The sequence below is a fragment of the Gordionus sp. m RMFG-2023 genome, chromosome 3, assembly GCF_954871325.1.
Source record: "Gordionus sp. m RMFG-2023 chromosome 3, tfGorSpeb1-WG-v2, whole genome shotgun sequence".
NCBI classification, from domain to species: domain Eukaryota; kingdom Metazoa; phylum Nematomorpha; class Gordioida; order Chordodea; family Parachordodidae; genus Gordionus; species Gordionus sp. m RMFG-2023.
The window spans coordinates 36314622-36331204 of record NC_088777.1 but is presented as its reverse complement, the minus strand read 5'-3'; the positions used below and the strand labels follow the sequence as shown (position 1 = coordinate 36331204).

At 25.9% G+C, this 16583-nt stretch overlaps 1 long non-coding RNA gene across 1 annotated transcript; it reads right to left on the bottom strand.

Annotated features, from left to right (window-relative positions):
- Positions 1-378: 378 nt before the first annotated feature.
- LOC135927359 (uncharacterized) lies at positions 379-9008 on the bottom strand. The gene is made up of 3 exons (XR_010572060.1): positions 8787-9008; positions 6560-6739; positions 379-495 (listed from the first exon to the last, which is right to left on the bottom strand). It is a non-coding gene; the product is annotated as an uncharacterized LOC135927359 (long non-coding RNA).
- Between the last annotated feature and the right edge of the window lie 7575 nt (positions 9009-16583).

The following is a 16583-nucleotide window of genomic DNA, read 5'->3' as shown; positions in this document are numbered from 1 at the left end:
TACTTCTTTTTTTTAAAAAAATTCATTCTATAAATATGATATTCAATAAGGCAAAAAAGGCAAAATAGAAGGAATGACAGTAATAATATTTTTTGGGGTATGGACAGGGCTAGGCTCGGGCGCAGGGGCCATGTAGGACTTTATATTATAGGCTACTTTGATAGCCTGATAAATAAATACCCCCCTCCCCAATTCTTAATTAATAATTAAACAGCTAGTACATATTTACACCTTCTAAATAATTATATTTCATTAATATTTTTAAATAATTATATTTTTTTAATGTTTTGACTTTTAAACTGAATAGAAATTTTTATATTTACAAATTTAAAAAATATTACATTTTTAATAAATCATTTTCTTTCATACATCGTTGACCGCTGTTCTTGTTTTCAAGTTAAGACATTTTTTAGAAAATCCTAAATATTTACCCGCTCCGCACAAAGGTTGTATTTTACCCTTACTAATTAAACATTTTCCTGGTTTCGTTATAACCTTTATTTTAAAAAATAAATTATAATTATGTTTGAATATAATAAATGATATAAGGATTGAAAATTATTTTAACTTAATATGTTAAAGAATTCTGATAAAATCTCATTAAACTATTACTGCGATAAATCTTTATTTACATCACTTTAAAATAATACATATCATTTATAGAGATGTCATTCATATAAAATAAGCTATATCTGCTCTTATATATAAAGGCTTCCTGTTTTTCAGTTATTAATATACTGTTAGATATAAATAGCATAATATAGTTTAGTAAAAGAAGAGAGTCAAATTATGTCATTCAATTAGTAAATCAAATTTATATAGTTTAAACAAGATGACCCAAACTTACAAAAACATGTATGATAGTAAAAAATTTAAATAGAAATAATTTCCCTCTACTTAATTATGTTGCCTTTAAAGCTAATACTTAGTTATCTCGCCCTTAACGCTAATGTTGAGCTTGATTCTTTTAGAGAGAGTTTTAATTAAGGTTTCACGCCTTTCGCAGGGGCGTCGCTAGCCTTTACAATATCAGGGGCTCAACTAAAAAAAAATTTAATGGGGGGCAAAGATACCCCCTAATTTGCGGGCCTTCTGCCTAGGGGTCTGCATTGGGCGGGTTTTTGGACCAAAAGCCCGCCCATCCAATGTTTTAAAAAAATTTAACCCCCCCTCCCAGCCCGCCTATAGTTTTCAAAAAAATATATACCCGCCCGCCCCGCCCATTTGTCTAAAATTTCTTACCCACCCGCCCATTAGTCTAAAATTTTTTACCTGCCCTCCCATTATTTATAAAAAATTTTTAACCCAAGCCCGCTTATAAAATTTAATTATGGTCATTCTTTCATTTTTTTAAGCATCTAATAAAAATATTTCATTACTCTACAAAAAGTTTATAATTTAGGAAATTAATATAGGTATAAAAATAATCAATGTAAATTATGGACAATATATTTGATCAAATTGAATATTTATGAAAATAATAAAGATAAACAATTATTACTAAAATAAAATAATACAATGCAGATTGCAAACCCAAAAAAGGAGATTTTAAGAGAAAAGTTTTATTACATTCCCATAAAAGGAAATTTTTAATAGACAAAAATATTTATTTATTCTAAGAAAAAAGTTTTATTGTTGTGTTTATTACATAGGTAAATGTTCTCCACTTAAAAAAAACGATTGGTACAATAAAAAAAGAAATAATGATATAGTTCATTTAAACAATATTTTTTTTTAGTTTATTTTCAATTTCCTTAACCCCACCGCCCATTGTTCAAATTCTTAACCCGCCCGCCCAGCCCACCCATAGTTTCAAATTTTCTTTAATCCGCCCGCCTGCCCATTTCGAAAAATATTTTATCCGCCCATCCGCCCGCCCACTTAGATTGGCGTGCGCGGGCGGGCCGAAACCCCGCCCAATACAGACCTCTACTTCTGCCTTCTTTTGCCCTGCTTTTGGCTGGGTTTTATACTAATATATAATACTTAAGATTTGCTAAGTTGGAACAATTATTATGAATTTCATATTTTTCCATTTATCATATTATGCATACAAAATAAACTAGCATATAAATAATTAAAACAATACAAGACATTTCTAAATAAAATATTTTTTAATACAAAATCTATTTATTACAGTATAAAATATTTTCGCTGATATAAAAAAATTTTGCTTCTAAAGGATTACAAGTGATAAAAAAGTTTAATTAATTCATACATATGCCTCAATTGATAATGGAAAAATCACATAAGGCTATATAATTCTTAGCAAGTTACATTGACAAAAGGTCATGAAACTGATATAACTCTCTGTTACCATTTTAGACAATGAGAATGGACTAATAGGAAAAAATTATAGTCCTTATCAAATCAACAATTCATGAAAGAGAATATAAAGGACCAATCCAAATCATAAACCTATATGGTGGGTAGAGCTTCCTCTTAGATGACATGATGGAAGCTAGATAAGTAATCGAGAATATTATTGTGAGATATTAAATTTATAAAAGATTATCTTCCATTTTTAATGATATATAAATAAACGACTACATAGTTGAACATTATTGCTTATCTAAAATATGATATGCTCTCAGCAGCTGTAGTAATAATCTTAAATTACATAGCCACACTAATAATAGATGCTGGTTAAATGTCATAGCCATGAATGACACTCACGATGGTAACCCATATCAGAATTTATTATGTTAGATAAATTAGTAATGAAACATTTTGTAACTATAAAATAAAAACCAGAGTGATATCATGCAAGCAATTAAGGTTTTATATATTATTGTCGCACCACCTCTAGTTGGTATATTATATCATAAAATAATAGTAGTTTGTAATAATATCAAAAATATATTCGTATTAAAAATTTAATTCAAACAAAACGGTTTTTCAAAGAAGAAAAAAATAGCTTTCCTAAAAACTAAAAAAGAGAGAAAATATATCTAATTTATTACATTCATTGTGGGATGAATAATAAAATGTTTAATTAAAATAATATTTTAAATAAATAGATGGCGTTAAATAATTGAATGCAAATTGCTACTTATATTTATTATAAAAAGCATTTATTAGTAAAATTTATTAAAATATTAACTGATATTATATAACTGTCAAATACGTCTGACGTGGCATCCTAATATTTTATAATCAATTATATATAATATAGGATTTATAAACTATATGTAGTGTTGTTACACGGCTCGATTTGAGCCGATAAAAAAGGCTAACTCAATATTTTAGCCAAAATATTTTACACAAGCCTGAAGATTTTGGTCATAGATAGCACAAAGGTATCAATTAACTAAGCCTGAAGGCTTGAGCAATACTTTTCTGGCTAAAATATTGAGTTAGCTGATTTAAAGAAACGGCTCAAATTGAGCAGTTTAACAACACTAACTATTCGTCTACTTAATTTTTATAAAAAAATATCTTATACTTATGAAAATATTTTTAGGAAGAGACATGACAATTAAATTTAAAAATGAATAATATAGTTGATTAGTGATTTTGAACTCGGCTAATTACAATATTAAATTTGTTAATTTTCAATTAATAAATGTTTATATTAATAATTAGGGTTATATCGGTGGCGTATCCAGGATTTTCTTATGAGGGGGCTCCCCCCCCCAAACTCCTTTAGCTGGCCTTCTGTTTTAGCTATCCTATTAAATCATTCATAATTTAATAATAATTATATATCTATTTTTAACTTTTATTTACTAATTTGTGCATATCGATATTAAAAGCCTATTTTTTATTATTTTAAGTTAGGTGTGTTATATTTAATAAAGTTTTTTTAAATGTAAAGTTAAAATAAAGTTTAATGTCATTTTATTTTAAAATTTGCTTTAAAAACTAGCCTCAGCTTAAATTCTCATACAATATAAGTAGAATAAATTTTTTTTTAATTGTGCACAGTGTATAAAATATTGACTAGAAAATAATTTAAAAACGTTTTTATAACTTCTATCAAATACAATATTATCAAAAAGTTTATTAAACACTATAACTATAATGTAATTTTTAATTTTAGTGTGGATGTTGCCAATTCATCTAGAATTTCGTTCGTCGTTGGAACTAAATCTCTATGAATATTTAACATAGCTAATCTATTTAACCGAGATTCTGAAGTAGTACTTCATAAAAATGTCTTCAGCCTTCTCAAGTTTGAAAATGTCCTTTCATTCGTGCATGTTGTAATAGGCAAACATGCAAGAATATAAAATAACTTCAAAATATCGGGAAATTGAGTCAACATGCACAGATATATTTAAATTTAGTATATCTTCTGTCAGCGTCTACATGACAGGATTTTCAATGATGCAAACCCCCTTCAAAAACCTTTGCCTACCTCCCTAAAAAATAGCCGCCTTCGGCGGCGGTGTCTCTTTCTCATTATTTTCACCTATTTATTTATTGATACTCTTTTTAAAGAATTTATAAAGGATAACTTAAATTAATCTGTCTCTACTAACAACTATCTATATTTTGTGAATATAAAGAATTTATTTTTTATATAATAAATTCAATTAAAACCTCCATATTTACAATGAATTAATTATTATGGCATTATAAGCTTGCTAAATTATCTAAACCTTTTAAATTACATTTAAAAGGATAGTTTATTTGGAAAACAATGTGTATGATTGTTTGCAATATATAGATTTGGTCGATGAATTGTATTATAATAATACTATAATAAAAGTATAATTTTTACAGCAATAAATTTTGTCCTATTTCATCTGAAAATTTAATAGATAACCCCCAAAAAATTTTATCCTATCCCCATTAAAGCAGCTTACCCCCTACCCACTCAAAAAAATAGGATGCAAACTGTTCCTACCCCTCCGGCTCATGTAGACGCTGTCTTCTGTTCTAAAGAAAAATGTAAAATATAAAATTAGATATTTATTAATAATTAAAATATTATTAAAAATACTTATTAATTTTAACTCACTAACTAATAATTTTGAATTTCATAAAATAATATATTTAATATTAAACTATATACCGTTTGATTTCAATATCTTTGTCTTTGACAAAAAATTTCTCCATTTTTTATTAATATTTTTGAATAATGTAAATGTACTCACAAGGAAAGGAAATTTTATAAAAATTTATAAAAAATAAGTTTTATGTTAAAAAATTAATATTCAAATATTTGTAAAATTTTAATTGGGGGGGGGCGTGGGGGAGTAAAATTTATATTAGCTTAAAATGATATTTATAAATTTGCGATGGGAAGGGATTTCCCCCCCCCCTTCCCCCCATTGGTTACGCGCCTGGGTTATATACTAATTTAAATAATAAAAGTCAATTAAGCTTTAACTGTTAATGCTAAATTAATATTTATTGTGTGATATTGATATTCTATTTTTAACACAGAATTTGATTGCAAGCTGACATGGTGAATATAATTTATATGTATTAATCTAATCTAATAATTAAAATAGTATTCATTTAATAAAAATTTAGAAAGTCTTATTAATTTTTAAATAATAAAATTAAATCTATATATTACTTAATAGAATAATAAAAGAAATCGTTTAGGGGGCAATCAAAAAATTTATTTTTTGGTTCAAAGGGATATTAAGGAACCATTAAAAAAGAATTTTGCTTCAGGGGGCTCTTCAAATTTTTCAGGTCTTATCCCATTTTATTTTAGATTTATCCTCTTTTTTATTTAAAACCTTGACATTTTTTACTTGAATTAAATTTGGTCTTGTTCCAGGCCATTTAAGTAAAGCTAACCCGTGTCTAATAAAAAAAGTAAGATTTTATTTTAATATAGCATATGGTGCATTGTCTTGTTGGAAAATAAAATGAGCTTGCGGGAACCGCTGATTACATTTATTGGATATGTGGGCAAATCAAGGAAAACTTGAATATGAGTAAATGTAATGATTAAGCATTTATGATTCTTAATAATAAGTATATTTTGTAATATATATATAGGTCAATCTATACATATGCTATTTTGTTTAAGAAAAATATCCGTATATTTTATTTAATTATTATTTATTGTATTTGCGTATATAATTTAACAAGGATCTATATATGACATCATAAGAGCTTGTTCACTTATCATAAATATTTTAAGAATTTCTGTCATAGGATCCCCATTTTTATATAATTTTATTTTTGTTTCGAAGGAGTTGGATCACCCACATTATTTAGTTAATTTAAAAATATATATAAACACAAAACAATGGTAAAATAATAAAAGCCGAAGATAATACAAATCTTTAACTTATCTGAAAAATCTAAATGTTTAAGGAGTGGCCATGATTCATGATTTTATAATGGCGCTCATTTTGATTTATATTTGTTAAAATTTTAATATCTTTAATAAATATCGATATAATCTATTTTTTTTTATTTTACCCATAATATATAGGGCAAATTAACCCCTATAAATTAAGAGATTTTAACACATTATTCTATCTATATAAAATTTTATATTGAAATATATTCGTTATAAAATTTAATTAATGGCAATGTAATCTGATTTGATTTAGGGTGATATATATTGTATTTTTTAAATTTATACCTTTTTAACTTCAATTTCAACAATGCAATCTGAATCTATAGAGGCAGTAGGAACAAATTTGCTGTATATATATGGAACTGTCCCATCCCAATCCGTTGGTCCTAAATACTGGTGGCTAACATTATCATTTATGAGCCCTTTAAGTTCGTCTAGGTTTTTATTGAAATCCTCTTCGTTGCTCTTAAAATTAACATGTCAAAATATGCCATTTTAAACAAATGTGTTCGTTTTAATTTTATTAATTATTTTTAATAAATATTATTTAAACATAATAAATCTTTTTGACTATGTTAAATTCGATATCTATTACAAGACAGTAATTTAGATTTAAAATGAGCACTAAATAAGTTAAAAGGACACTAAAAGGCTACATCAATAAAAATAAAGGTAGAATATGAAATAAGTATGGAAGACCGGGGAGAGTTGAACCGTGAGGCATAGCAAATCAGTAAATTCCAATTTTAAATTAAGAATGCTAAGAAATTTTTTTTCCTTATATTGATTTTAGTAGTGTGCATCTGTATATAAGAAATATTTTGAAATAATTGACTAAAAATTTAATAAGAGAAATATATTTTGTGTTAAATTTGGAAAATATTTGCATTCTAAAAAGTATTACAAGCAATTATGTTATTTAATCATGTTTAGTAAAGCTGGTGATAGTATGCTTGCGAAACCAAAATACTGCAACTGCTTGATGTATAATTATCATAGTTGCTAAAAATACTTTTCAAATGGATATAGATACAGGCACATATAATAGAAAGGGATCTAGATACCAATATTTTCTTCCAAATGTATCTAGATACAGATGCAATTTTATTATACTTATAAATGGTGTGCATAATTCATAATTCTGTTATTAAAATTTAAATTTCGTAATAAGCTTTATATTTATTATTAAAATCTACCAATCATAATTTTATGATTGTTAGATTTATAAAAAAAATTTTAAATCATATTTGAAATAATTGTAACTGTTTTATTATCAATTTAATATTGAATAACAAAAGTTTTAGTCTGGAGAGGTATATATTGACACTCAAATATGTATTAAAACCCACCGCCCAAATATAAATGATAGGTTTTTAGAAAATGTCTTAATTAATCCTAAATTGGTTTAAGATATTTTTTAGGAACGCTTTCCGACACGTTCCGAAATGGAAGGAAATGGTATATAATTTTGTGACCAGAATGTAAACGGAGCAGAAACGCAAAAGTGCCTTTGTTCCGGTTCTCTGTTTGATAAAAATTATATTTATTTTAACAAAATAATTTTATGTATAATTTATCGTCCCTTTTTCCATATTAGATATATTTTTAAGTGTACATTTTAGTGTCTCTTTTTAACTTAAGTTTTTAGTAGGTTAAATCGAATACCAATTTTACCCAAGGTACCTTAGTATATACGATTTATTTATAGTTAAAACTAATAAGGACACACTACATATATGTTAAAAATCTACAAGCAATGCTATAAATATATTTGTATATAATTTACAAACTATATGATCATATCTGCCAGAAACATTTTTATCTTAAATAAGGATGTCGTTGGACAGTTGACAGGGGTAGAATAAATTGAAAAAAATAAACTATATTTAGCACCCCTAAATAATTAATAATTCTGAATTTTCCATATACCGTACCTCTGTGAATTTCAAACAATTTTATAGTGAACCTTTGATATATTAATTTTTGATGTATGGATTTTTCATATAATTAAAAATGTAAACATCTCAGGTAGTGTTGTTAAACGACTCAACTTAGGGAAATTTTCAATAACGGCCAGCTTAATATTTTATCCAAGAAAATATCAAGCAGCTTGGAGATTTCTCTCCTAAATGCAAAGGTTCGAAAATCAATCAGCGAAATCTCGAGGGTCAGGCAATATTTTTCTGACTAAAATGTTGGTTAGCCGTTTTTAAAAATCAACTCAAATCATCGAGCTTAATAACACTAATCTCAGGGCTTGTCTGAAATTCCGAGGATAAGTATACTCTAATCATCCTGAAATACAATTAGAAAATCAGATTTTTTTTAAATTAAAAAAAAATAATTTAAGTTTTAAAAAATTATATCAAAAAAGTTATGAATGCTTTTTAAAATATTTATCATGGGGAGGGGGGGGGGGGGGTTATACTATGCATATGCATAAATCTCATTGGCTTTGTAGATCAAGAGTTATATCATAATTAAATTTACAATTTAAACATTTAAAACTTACATAAGGTATTTTTTGTTTAGATATGCTTATCAAATGAGTAATGTTAATGGAAAAATTATGCGTCTCCTGGGCTTGAAATTTGTTTCTTATAAGATCGTATAGAGTCCTATTTTCTAATAAAGGCACATTATCAGGAATCCCGCTTGACTTCCCAAGAAATATTAGTTTAATTAATAAAATTATCAAATTAAATTTCGTGAGAACTGATAGATGCCGGATAAAATAAAATTTCATTGTTAGAAAAGTATTTATTTTTCTCTGCGATATAATTTTAAAAAAATGAAAATAGTAATTCAATTTTAATAATTCAAGCCATTAAGTTTTTTTTTTAAATATTAGTTTTCAAATATCAACCTTTTAAATAGAAATCCTTTCAATTTTGAGGAAAATATCATCGTTGCCTTTTGTGAAGCTGTGTTATATAATAGTTGTAAAATAATCATAAAAATTAAAATATTTTTCGAATAAATTTATTAAAAATATAAAGAATTTTAATTTGTCTAAAGTCAATTTTTTGGCAGAAAAGGAGCAAATAATGGTAATTTTATTAAAATATTAAGGTTATACATTGCAAACTACTATTGATTAGGTAATAAATAATATCAAAATTGAAATGAGACAAAAAATAAAATTATAATGAATATATTTTTTTTTAAAAATGGAGTTGAATAAAGAATGTCTATTTACGATTCATTGGACATAACATAAATTACATTTATAAAATAAATTAAATATGTAGAAAATTAGTGGGATTCTTTCTTCTTTATGCTTCTCCAGACGTAATTAATCCTTATTTATTCAACATAACTGTCTAGCCTGCATTTGAAAATTCGAAAATATATTTTCAATGTATAAAAACATAACATTATAAAGAAATATCGTTTCAATTTTCAATTTATTGAAATCAGGGAGGGAGGGAGGGAGGAAGGAAGTATTCCATGGTTTATTCTGTTTTAGATATGGTTATCATATAACTTACTGAACGTTTCAGCGACAAATCAGTCAAGTTCCTAGAGCAATCAGATACTATTTTAAAATAAAAAATATTCTCTAACTTTTCTCATTATACCAACTATATTTTACATGAATTCGTATGGAATATAAAGAATTTAGCCAGTAGGGTCACTGGAGAGAAGGAGGCATGGGCTTGAGCCCCCTAAAAAATTTGAAGAGCCCCCTCAAAATTTTGTTTGTTTTATACCCAATGTAATTTTGTTCATGTTAACTAAAAAAAAAGGCAGGTAATTTTGAAAATTTTTTTTTTAAATTTTTTTGAACCCCCTGAGATTGTAAAGACTAGTGACGCTCCTGAATTTAGCCATATCTACCAGAATGACAGCTCCAATAATATCATTTAAATTAGCTAGGTGTAGCCAAAAGTAAATGATTTACCATATAATTATAAATTTATTTTATGGGTATATTTATATTAGTAACTTTCTAGTAGTTGGTGCCGGCGATGAAGACATTAATCTAAATAACGAAATATAAAATTGGAGCGATTAATCTTTTATTTTGCCCTATCATTTACTTTATCATCATTCTTCCTTCCAAATTTATTTATTCTCTTAAGGACTGCAAAGAAAAGATGAATAAACTAGATTTTTTTAAAACTCTTCTATAATCGGGATGGCAAATTAAATTATTATATTTGAATCTTCAGCTCTATTTTTTGGAGGAGGTAGAAAAAAGCTATTTTTGGGTTGAAATTTATTTAATTTAATAATATTTTATCAAATTAATAAAACATTTCAAACTTTCATTTATAAATTGTCTCAGTTAATTTAACAATATACATAATAATACTTTATATCACAAATTCTAAAATATAGAGCTCTAAATTATCGTATATAAAAAATAATATAATAGTTTCTAGTAGAATAAACATTCAAGTTAAAATGCGCTAGTAGATAATCATTCAACTTTTTCCTTTCTTTTCTTCTTTTTAACCTTTCTTTTTCCCTGGGAAGCAGACTTTTGTTCTATACCCCCAATGGTTCCAGTAGTCGCTGATCCAGCAACATCGGTTCCTCCTCCAGCAACATCCCCTTGAGGTTTGTTAATTCTTTTCTTGATCTTCTTGCGTTTCTTTTTCTTACCAGTACTTGTACTCTAATACAATTTTGTTTTTTTTTATAGTTATTATTTGTAAATTGTTAATATTTCTCATGTTTTTTTCCCTTTTGCCTAAAACTTATAAAATTAGCCTTAAATATATTTTTAAAAATTCTATCTTTAAATTGTTATTAAAATATTTCTTAGGATTTTATAACAATGCAATATTGCTTAATTTTATTCAAGGAGGACAGATTTTTAAAATAAAGTCCTGGCCAATGTGCGTATTTAAAGAGGTTATAATCTTTTTTTATAGTTCAATATGTATTATTCATTAGGATTTAACATGGCCATAGTTTACCAGTCAATAATTTAGGGTATTTCGCACCTGCCCGATACGGAAAAGGAAAATAAAATTGTACAAGTTGTCTGCCCCATAATAATTCTAAGAAAGAAAGAAAGATAGAAAGAAAGTAAGAAAGAAAGAAAGAAAGAAAGAAAGAAAATTTCCTTTTTATAAAAATTTATATGAAAATGATATATTATTTTTATTATTATAAAATCTATATTTTTTTTCTCCAAATTTTAAAATTGTATGTAATAATACGATAAGATCAGCTAATTTTATACTCTGCAACAAAAAATATGAAGCATCTGGAAATCAGGACCGTGCTTAGGAGATGGCAACTAGATTTTAAAGGCCGCAAAATTAAAAGATTTTTTTTAAAGATTTTCTTTCAAATAATCACTGCAATTAGTTAATATTAAAATAAAGAATATTGATATTTAAACTTTAATTGTTTTACATGGAAACCATAAAACTCAATGGGAATGCAAATTTGAAAGTAAAAAAGAGACATGATATGAAGTTAAAAATGATAATATTTATGACTTCACTTTAGTGGATGCTTCAGAGACAACAAAAAAATCAAAGTGTAGAAGCGGTTTCTTTGTCCAATTTTTGGTTCTTATACTTTTGGTTATGTTCTGACACATGAAGCAAAGCGTCATTATCGACTTAAATAACGCGGTGACACTTATTAAAAGGAACATAAATAGATCGCGATTTATGGATAATAGTTTTAAGGATTTTTTACTTGCCACAAAAGAACTTACTGATGAGTTAAAAATGAGTTTAGGAGAAATATTCTTCCAAGCTGATAAAACGAACGAAAACTCTGACATTTATTTTATGGATTAACCTATATATAATTCAGAGGAAAAAAATTTAAATTGAGTTTTCCCAGTTATGATGTTATTATGAAACTACTTCAACATTTAAATATATGGCTTTATTCTCGATATATCGGCTTTGAAGGCATCTGTAGCTGATTTGCAAATTCATTCTAATAAAACAAATATTTTGATTAGAGAGCAAGATTCGTTGGAAAGTGAATTAATTAAATTTATTCTAACTAAAAACCTTATTTAATATATCATACACAAATACTACTGAGGCGTAACACTCTTATAAAAAAATTGGAACGTTATTTATAGTATAATAGTTCAGCGTCGTGTCGAAAGCGACCCAGGGCAAAAAATAATTTGATGCCACCTTAAAAAAACATAATTTATCTTAACTTATTTGATAATTTTTTGCAAAGAATTATTTAGGGTCATTATAGCCTTTGTTTGAAAATTTGTTTGTCGAATTTTAAAAATGCTTACAGCAAAAATAATATATTGCATTTTTTTTATCGAGTACACTAGCCAACGACAATAGAATAATTGGTTATTTCAAATAGAATGAAACAGAAAAATGTCTACTATTTTGGTTTAGTGGAAAATTAAAATTCTCAATTCGTTGAAGACCTTTTTCTACTAAAATCATTCGTTGATCATCAATTATCCATAATGACCGTTCGACTCTATCATCACAGTTTGTGTTAAAATTTTTCGAGGAACTATTGTTAGCTATGTTGTATTCTGTTGTGGATTCCCATATAGCATGAGATAGAGAAATATGTGAACCAGCCACTTCTGTGGGATCATCATGATTGGCCATAAGAATATCAATGTGATTATCATCGAAATGGATATCGAATATTTCTGGCATTACACGTGTGAGGCTTGAGGCCACATTTTCATTTTTGTTTTAAATACCCCCTTTTTGAGAATTAATAAATTCATCTTCGTACTTTTTCTTTTTCGTACTTCTTTCTTTTTCGTACTCAGCCCCTGAATCAAATTTTTTTCATCTTCCCATTTTAAAAATTTCTTGGTAATGAAAGAAAAGATTATATGGCTCCTGACAATTCATCACTAAACAGTATTTGAATATTAATTTAATTTGTCATTTTTTAAGGGTCTTAAACTAGCATATTATATAGTTTATATTTAATAAAACATTTAATAGTAGAATTTAAATTAAAATATTAACTCAATATAGATTAGAATAATTCAAAGTGTACCACTCGAAAGGTCTATGTATTAAGTAAAGACTATGGTGTAAACCTTTTTATTTTAAAACAGACTAATCAGAATATCCAAAATGTTCCTCATAAGTCATACCTATTAATTGAAAATATTAAAACAAAACCTATACGAGAAAATAGACCAAATATCAATAAAAAATCATTTAATAGAAATCGTTTAAAAAATAAATTTATTATATTTTTTCCTTATCGATTCCTTTGCTAATGGAAATTTTAATAAAATTGTTTTTAAAGATTTTATATAAATAGAAAAAAGGAAAATTTCAATATAAAAATCAAATTTCTTATCTAAAAGATAACTGATTTCTTTTTACTAAATATAAATCAAAATTTTTGTTATAATACATATGGCTAGACATGCCAAACCTTTTTTCTCATACATGGATTTTTTTATAAAAAAAAGAATAAGCCTTGTAGTAGTATATACAAAAAATTCTTTCTAAGGGCTAAAAATAATCGAATAAAATTACAAATTTGGCGGCCCCTAAAATTGTCTAATTTCGGCTGCTTGGGACGATGCCCTGCTCGCCTCCCCACCTGCACAGCCGAGAATAGGCTAATGGAAGCGTTTCCTAATATTTCAAATATTCAAATTTATAGAGTTTTCTCCATATAAAACTATTACGAGGCTGACAACTTGTTCAAAATAAAAGATATTTTAAATGGATCTAGATACAGATACATCTTCCAAAAACATATCTATATACAGATTCATTTTTTTATTATACTTATGTAAGGTGTGCATAGTGCTTAACTTATGATTCATTAAATTTCAAATTCTGATATGAGCTAAAAAAAATCTTAAGCTGATATTATATCTGATATATAAATACATAATTAAAATGATTCTTGTTATATTTTAATAATCTCAAAATTTTATCATTAAGGCACCCCCGTTTATTTGTAAATTTTTAGCCACACTAAACTTTCTACCGGGCACTTGACGGAAGTGGTTGTGATATAATGAATAACAACATATTGGGATGATCATTAAATAAAAATATATTAAAATTCGGACAATCATTTTTAAAAAAATTATTCAAAACTTGATGAGTGTCATATATCCATATTTATATCATATAAGTGGTGTCCAGAAAAATATGATATTAAATTATTTGATTTATTTTCAGAGATTATCTAGAAATATTGATCTAAAAATTATGCTATATATTTTTTAAATTAATATAAATAAAAGAAATTATAATAAAAATTACCATCGTCGACCATTGCGTAAAATAAAATTTATCTGGTTAGTTTTTGTAATAAACTAGGACATTATTAAATGTTTAATTCAAATAGTAAACGTAAAACAAAATTATATCAAAATGTATAAAAAGTATCTAAAATCAGATACCTCAAAAAAGTATCTGAATAATTTTTATGAAAGTATATCTAAAGAAGAGACTACATTTTTGTATCTAGATACAATATAGAAAAAAAATAAGAAAATTGGTTTTTATGAAAAATATAAGCGACTTATATATTTTAAAAAAACTTATCTCCACGGCAGGTTAATTCCAAAATATTTACTTACTAAAGTAATCCTTAGTGTACAAAAGAATAAGCCAAGTCTAGAGAAACAAATTTTTAACAATATTTAAACAGAACGCCTCGCCCATTTTATGGTTTTCAGGTATTTACACAATTTTATTGTAATATTTATCTTATATAATTGCGTCTTATTACTTATTTTAAAAAAAAATCAATTTAAAAAATATAAACTAAACACTATTAAAATGAAAATAGATTAGATAAGATTTTTCAGGTAGTGGAGGGTGGTGGGGAGGGGGGGGGGGGCTCTGGTCATTTTCTGGTATGTATCTTTATAAAAAAATTAATTTCTTACCTCATAGGCGGTTAATATAAAATTTTTATTTAATGATAGTTTTGTAAGTTCCAACTTAATATTTTTATTTTTAACAATTAATAGTGGCAATAAATTGGTGCAAAATTCAGTAATGACTTTTGTTAAAATGAATATAATATGATACGAATAAATAATATATTTTTTTGATTTTTACCTTCAAGTATAATTCTTCCACTCTTTAGTATTTTAGATATTTGCTTATAAGCCTTGATTTCTTAAATAATTGGTAATAAGTCAAGAAGAGAGAAAAAGAATCGTATTATGGTCTATGGAAAAAACAATTTTTTTTAGATAAAAATTTGTTCTGATTCTAGTTTGAGTCTTTTTTCTTTAATAAAAAAAGGTTCTATTTACTTATTTTCCCCATACAGAATTCGAACGCATTGTATTTTATTAGTGTTATATCAAAAAAATTCAAAAATCATTGATTTCTTTTTATAAGTAATTAAATGAGACCACAATCATGTAAAAATAACTATTACGAGAAAATTATGCAAAGAATACAAATGTTTTCCATGACTAAAAATGATAAAAATTATATATTTGAAAAACATTGTATGGCTTTTGTTAATTGGCTAAAATATAAATAATTTAACATAATTTTTTATAATTATATAAATATTTCTAACATAAATTACTTGGTTATTTGCATTTTAAAAATACATCGTGAAATTTGGTATAAATAAGTAATCTACAAAATCACCAAAGATAAAAAATGGATGAAGATTTTTTAACGATGCAATCATGGTCTGAGTTCAAGCTCCTTTGGCACTAGCTTAACTAATCATGATTAAAATAATATCTAGAGAAATACAATCAATATTTGTAAAACTTCCATTATAAAAGCAAACTTTATTAATCAGAGATCTGAGGAACCGGGCCGAATAGTTAATTATTTCTGAATATATTTTGGGTATATAAGTAGTAAGGGTTTAACCACATCTGAATTTTTAGTAAATCTTTAAATTTTATATAGCTTGTTTTTTAATTTTAACCCGATTTTGCTGGAATCATATCAACATGTAATCGCTTGATAATTAGATTATTCCATATCCATTTTTTGTCAAAAATGACTTTTTTACAAAGATCATTTATTTTAAAATATACTATTCTATTTACATAAAAAAATCTAAAAAATTTATACTATAAGTTATATTATAGCAATATATGGTTATACAATCATATTAAAATTAGAAACAAAATTTTTAAAATTACTCTCCTGCAAATACAATGGAATAATCTAACTCTCAGGCAATGATTATAGAGTATATACTATCGTGTAAATATGAAACAATTTTGGCCTAAACTTCTGAACTAGCTTTAATTTATATTTATTTATATTATATAAATTTAAAAATAAACCAAATTTTACAGCGAAATAGTGTTAAATTCACAGATTATGTATAGCCTATGCAAACTAGAATGCAATTCCAGAAAAAT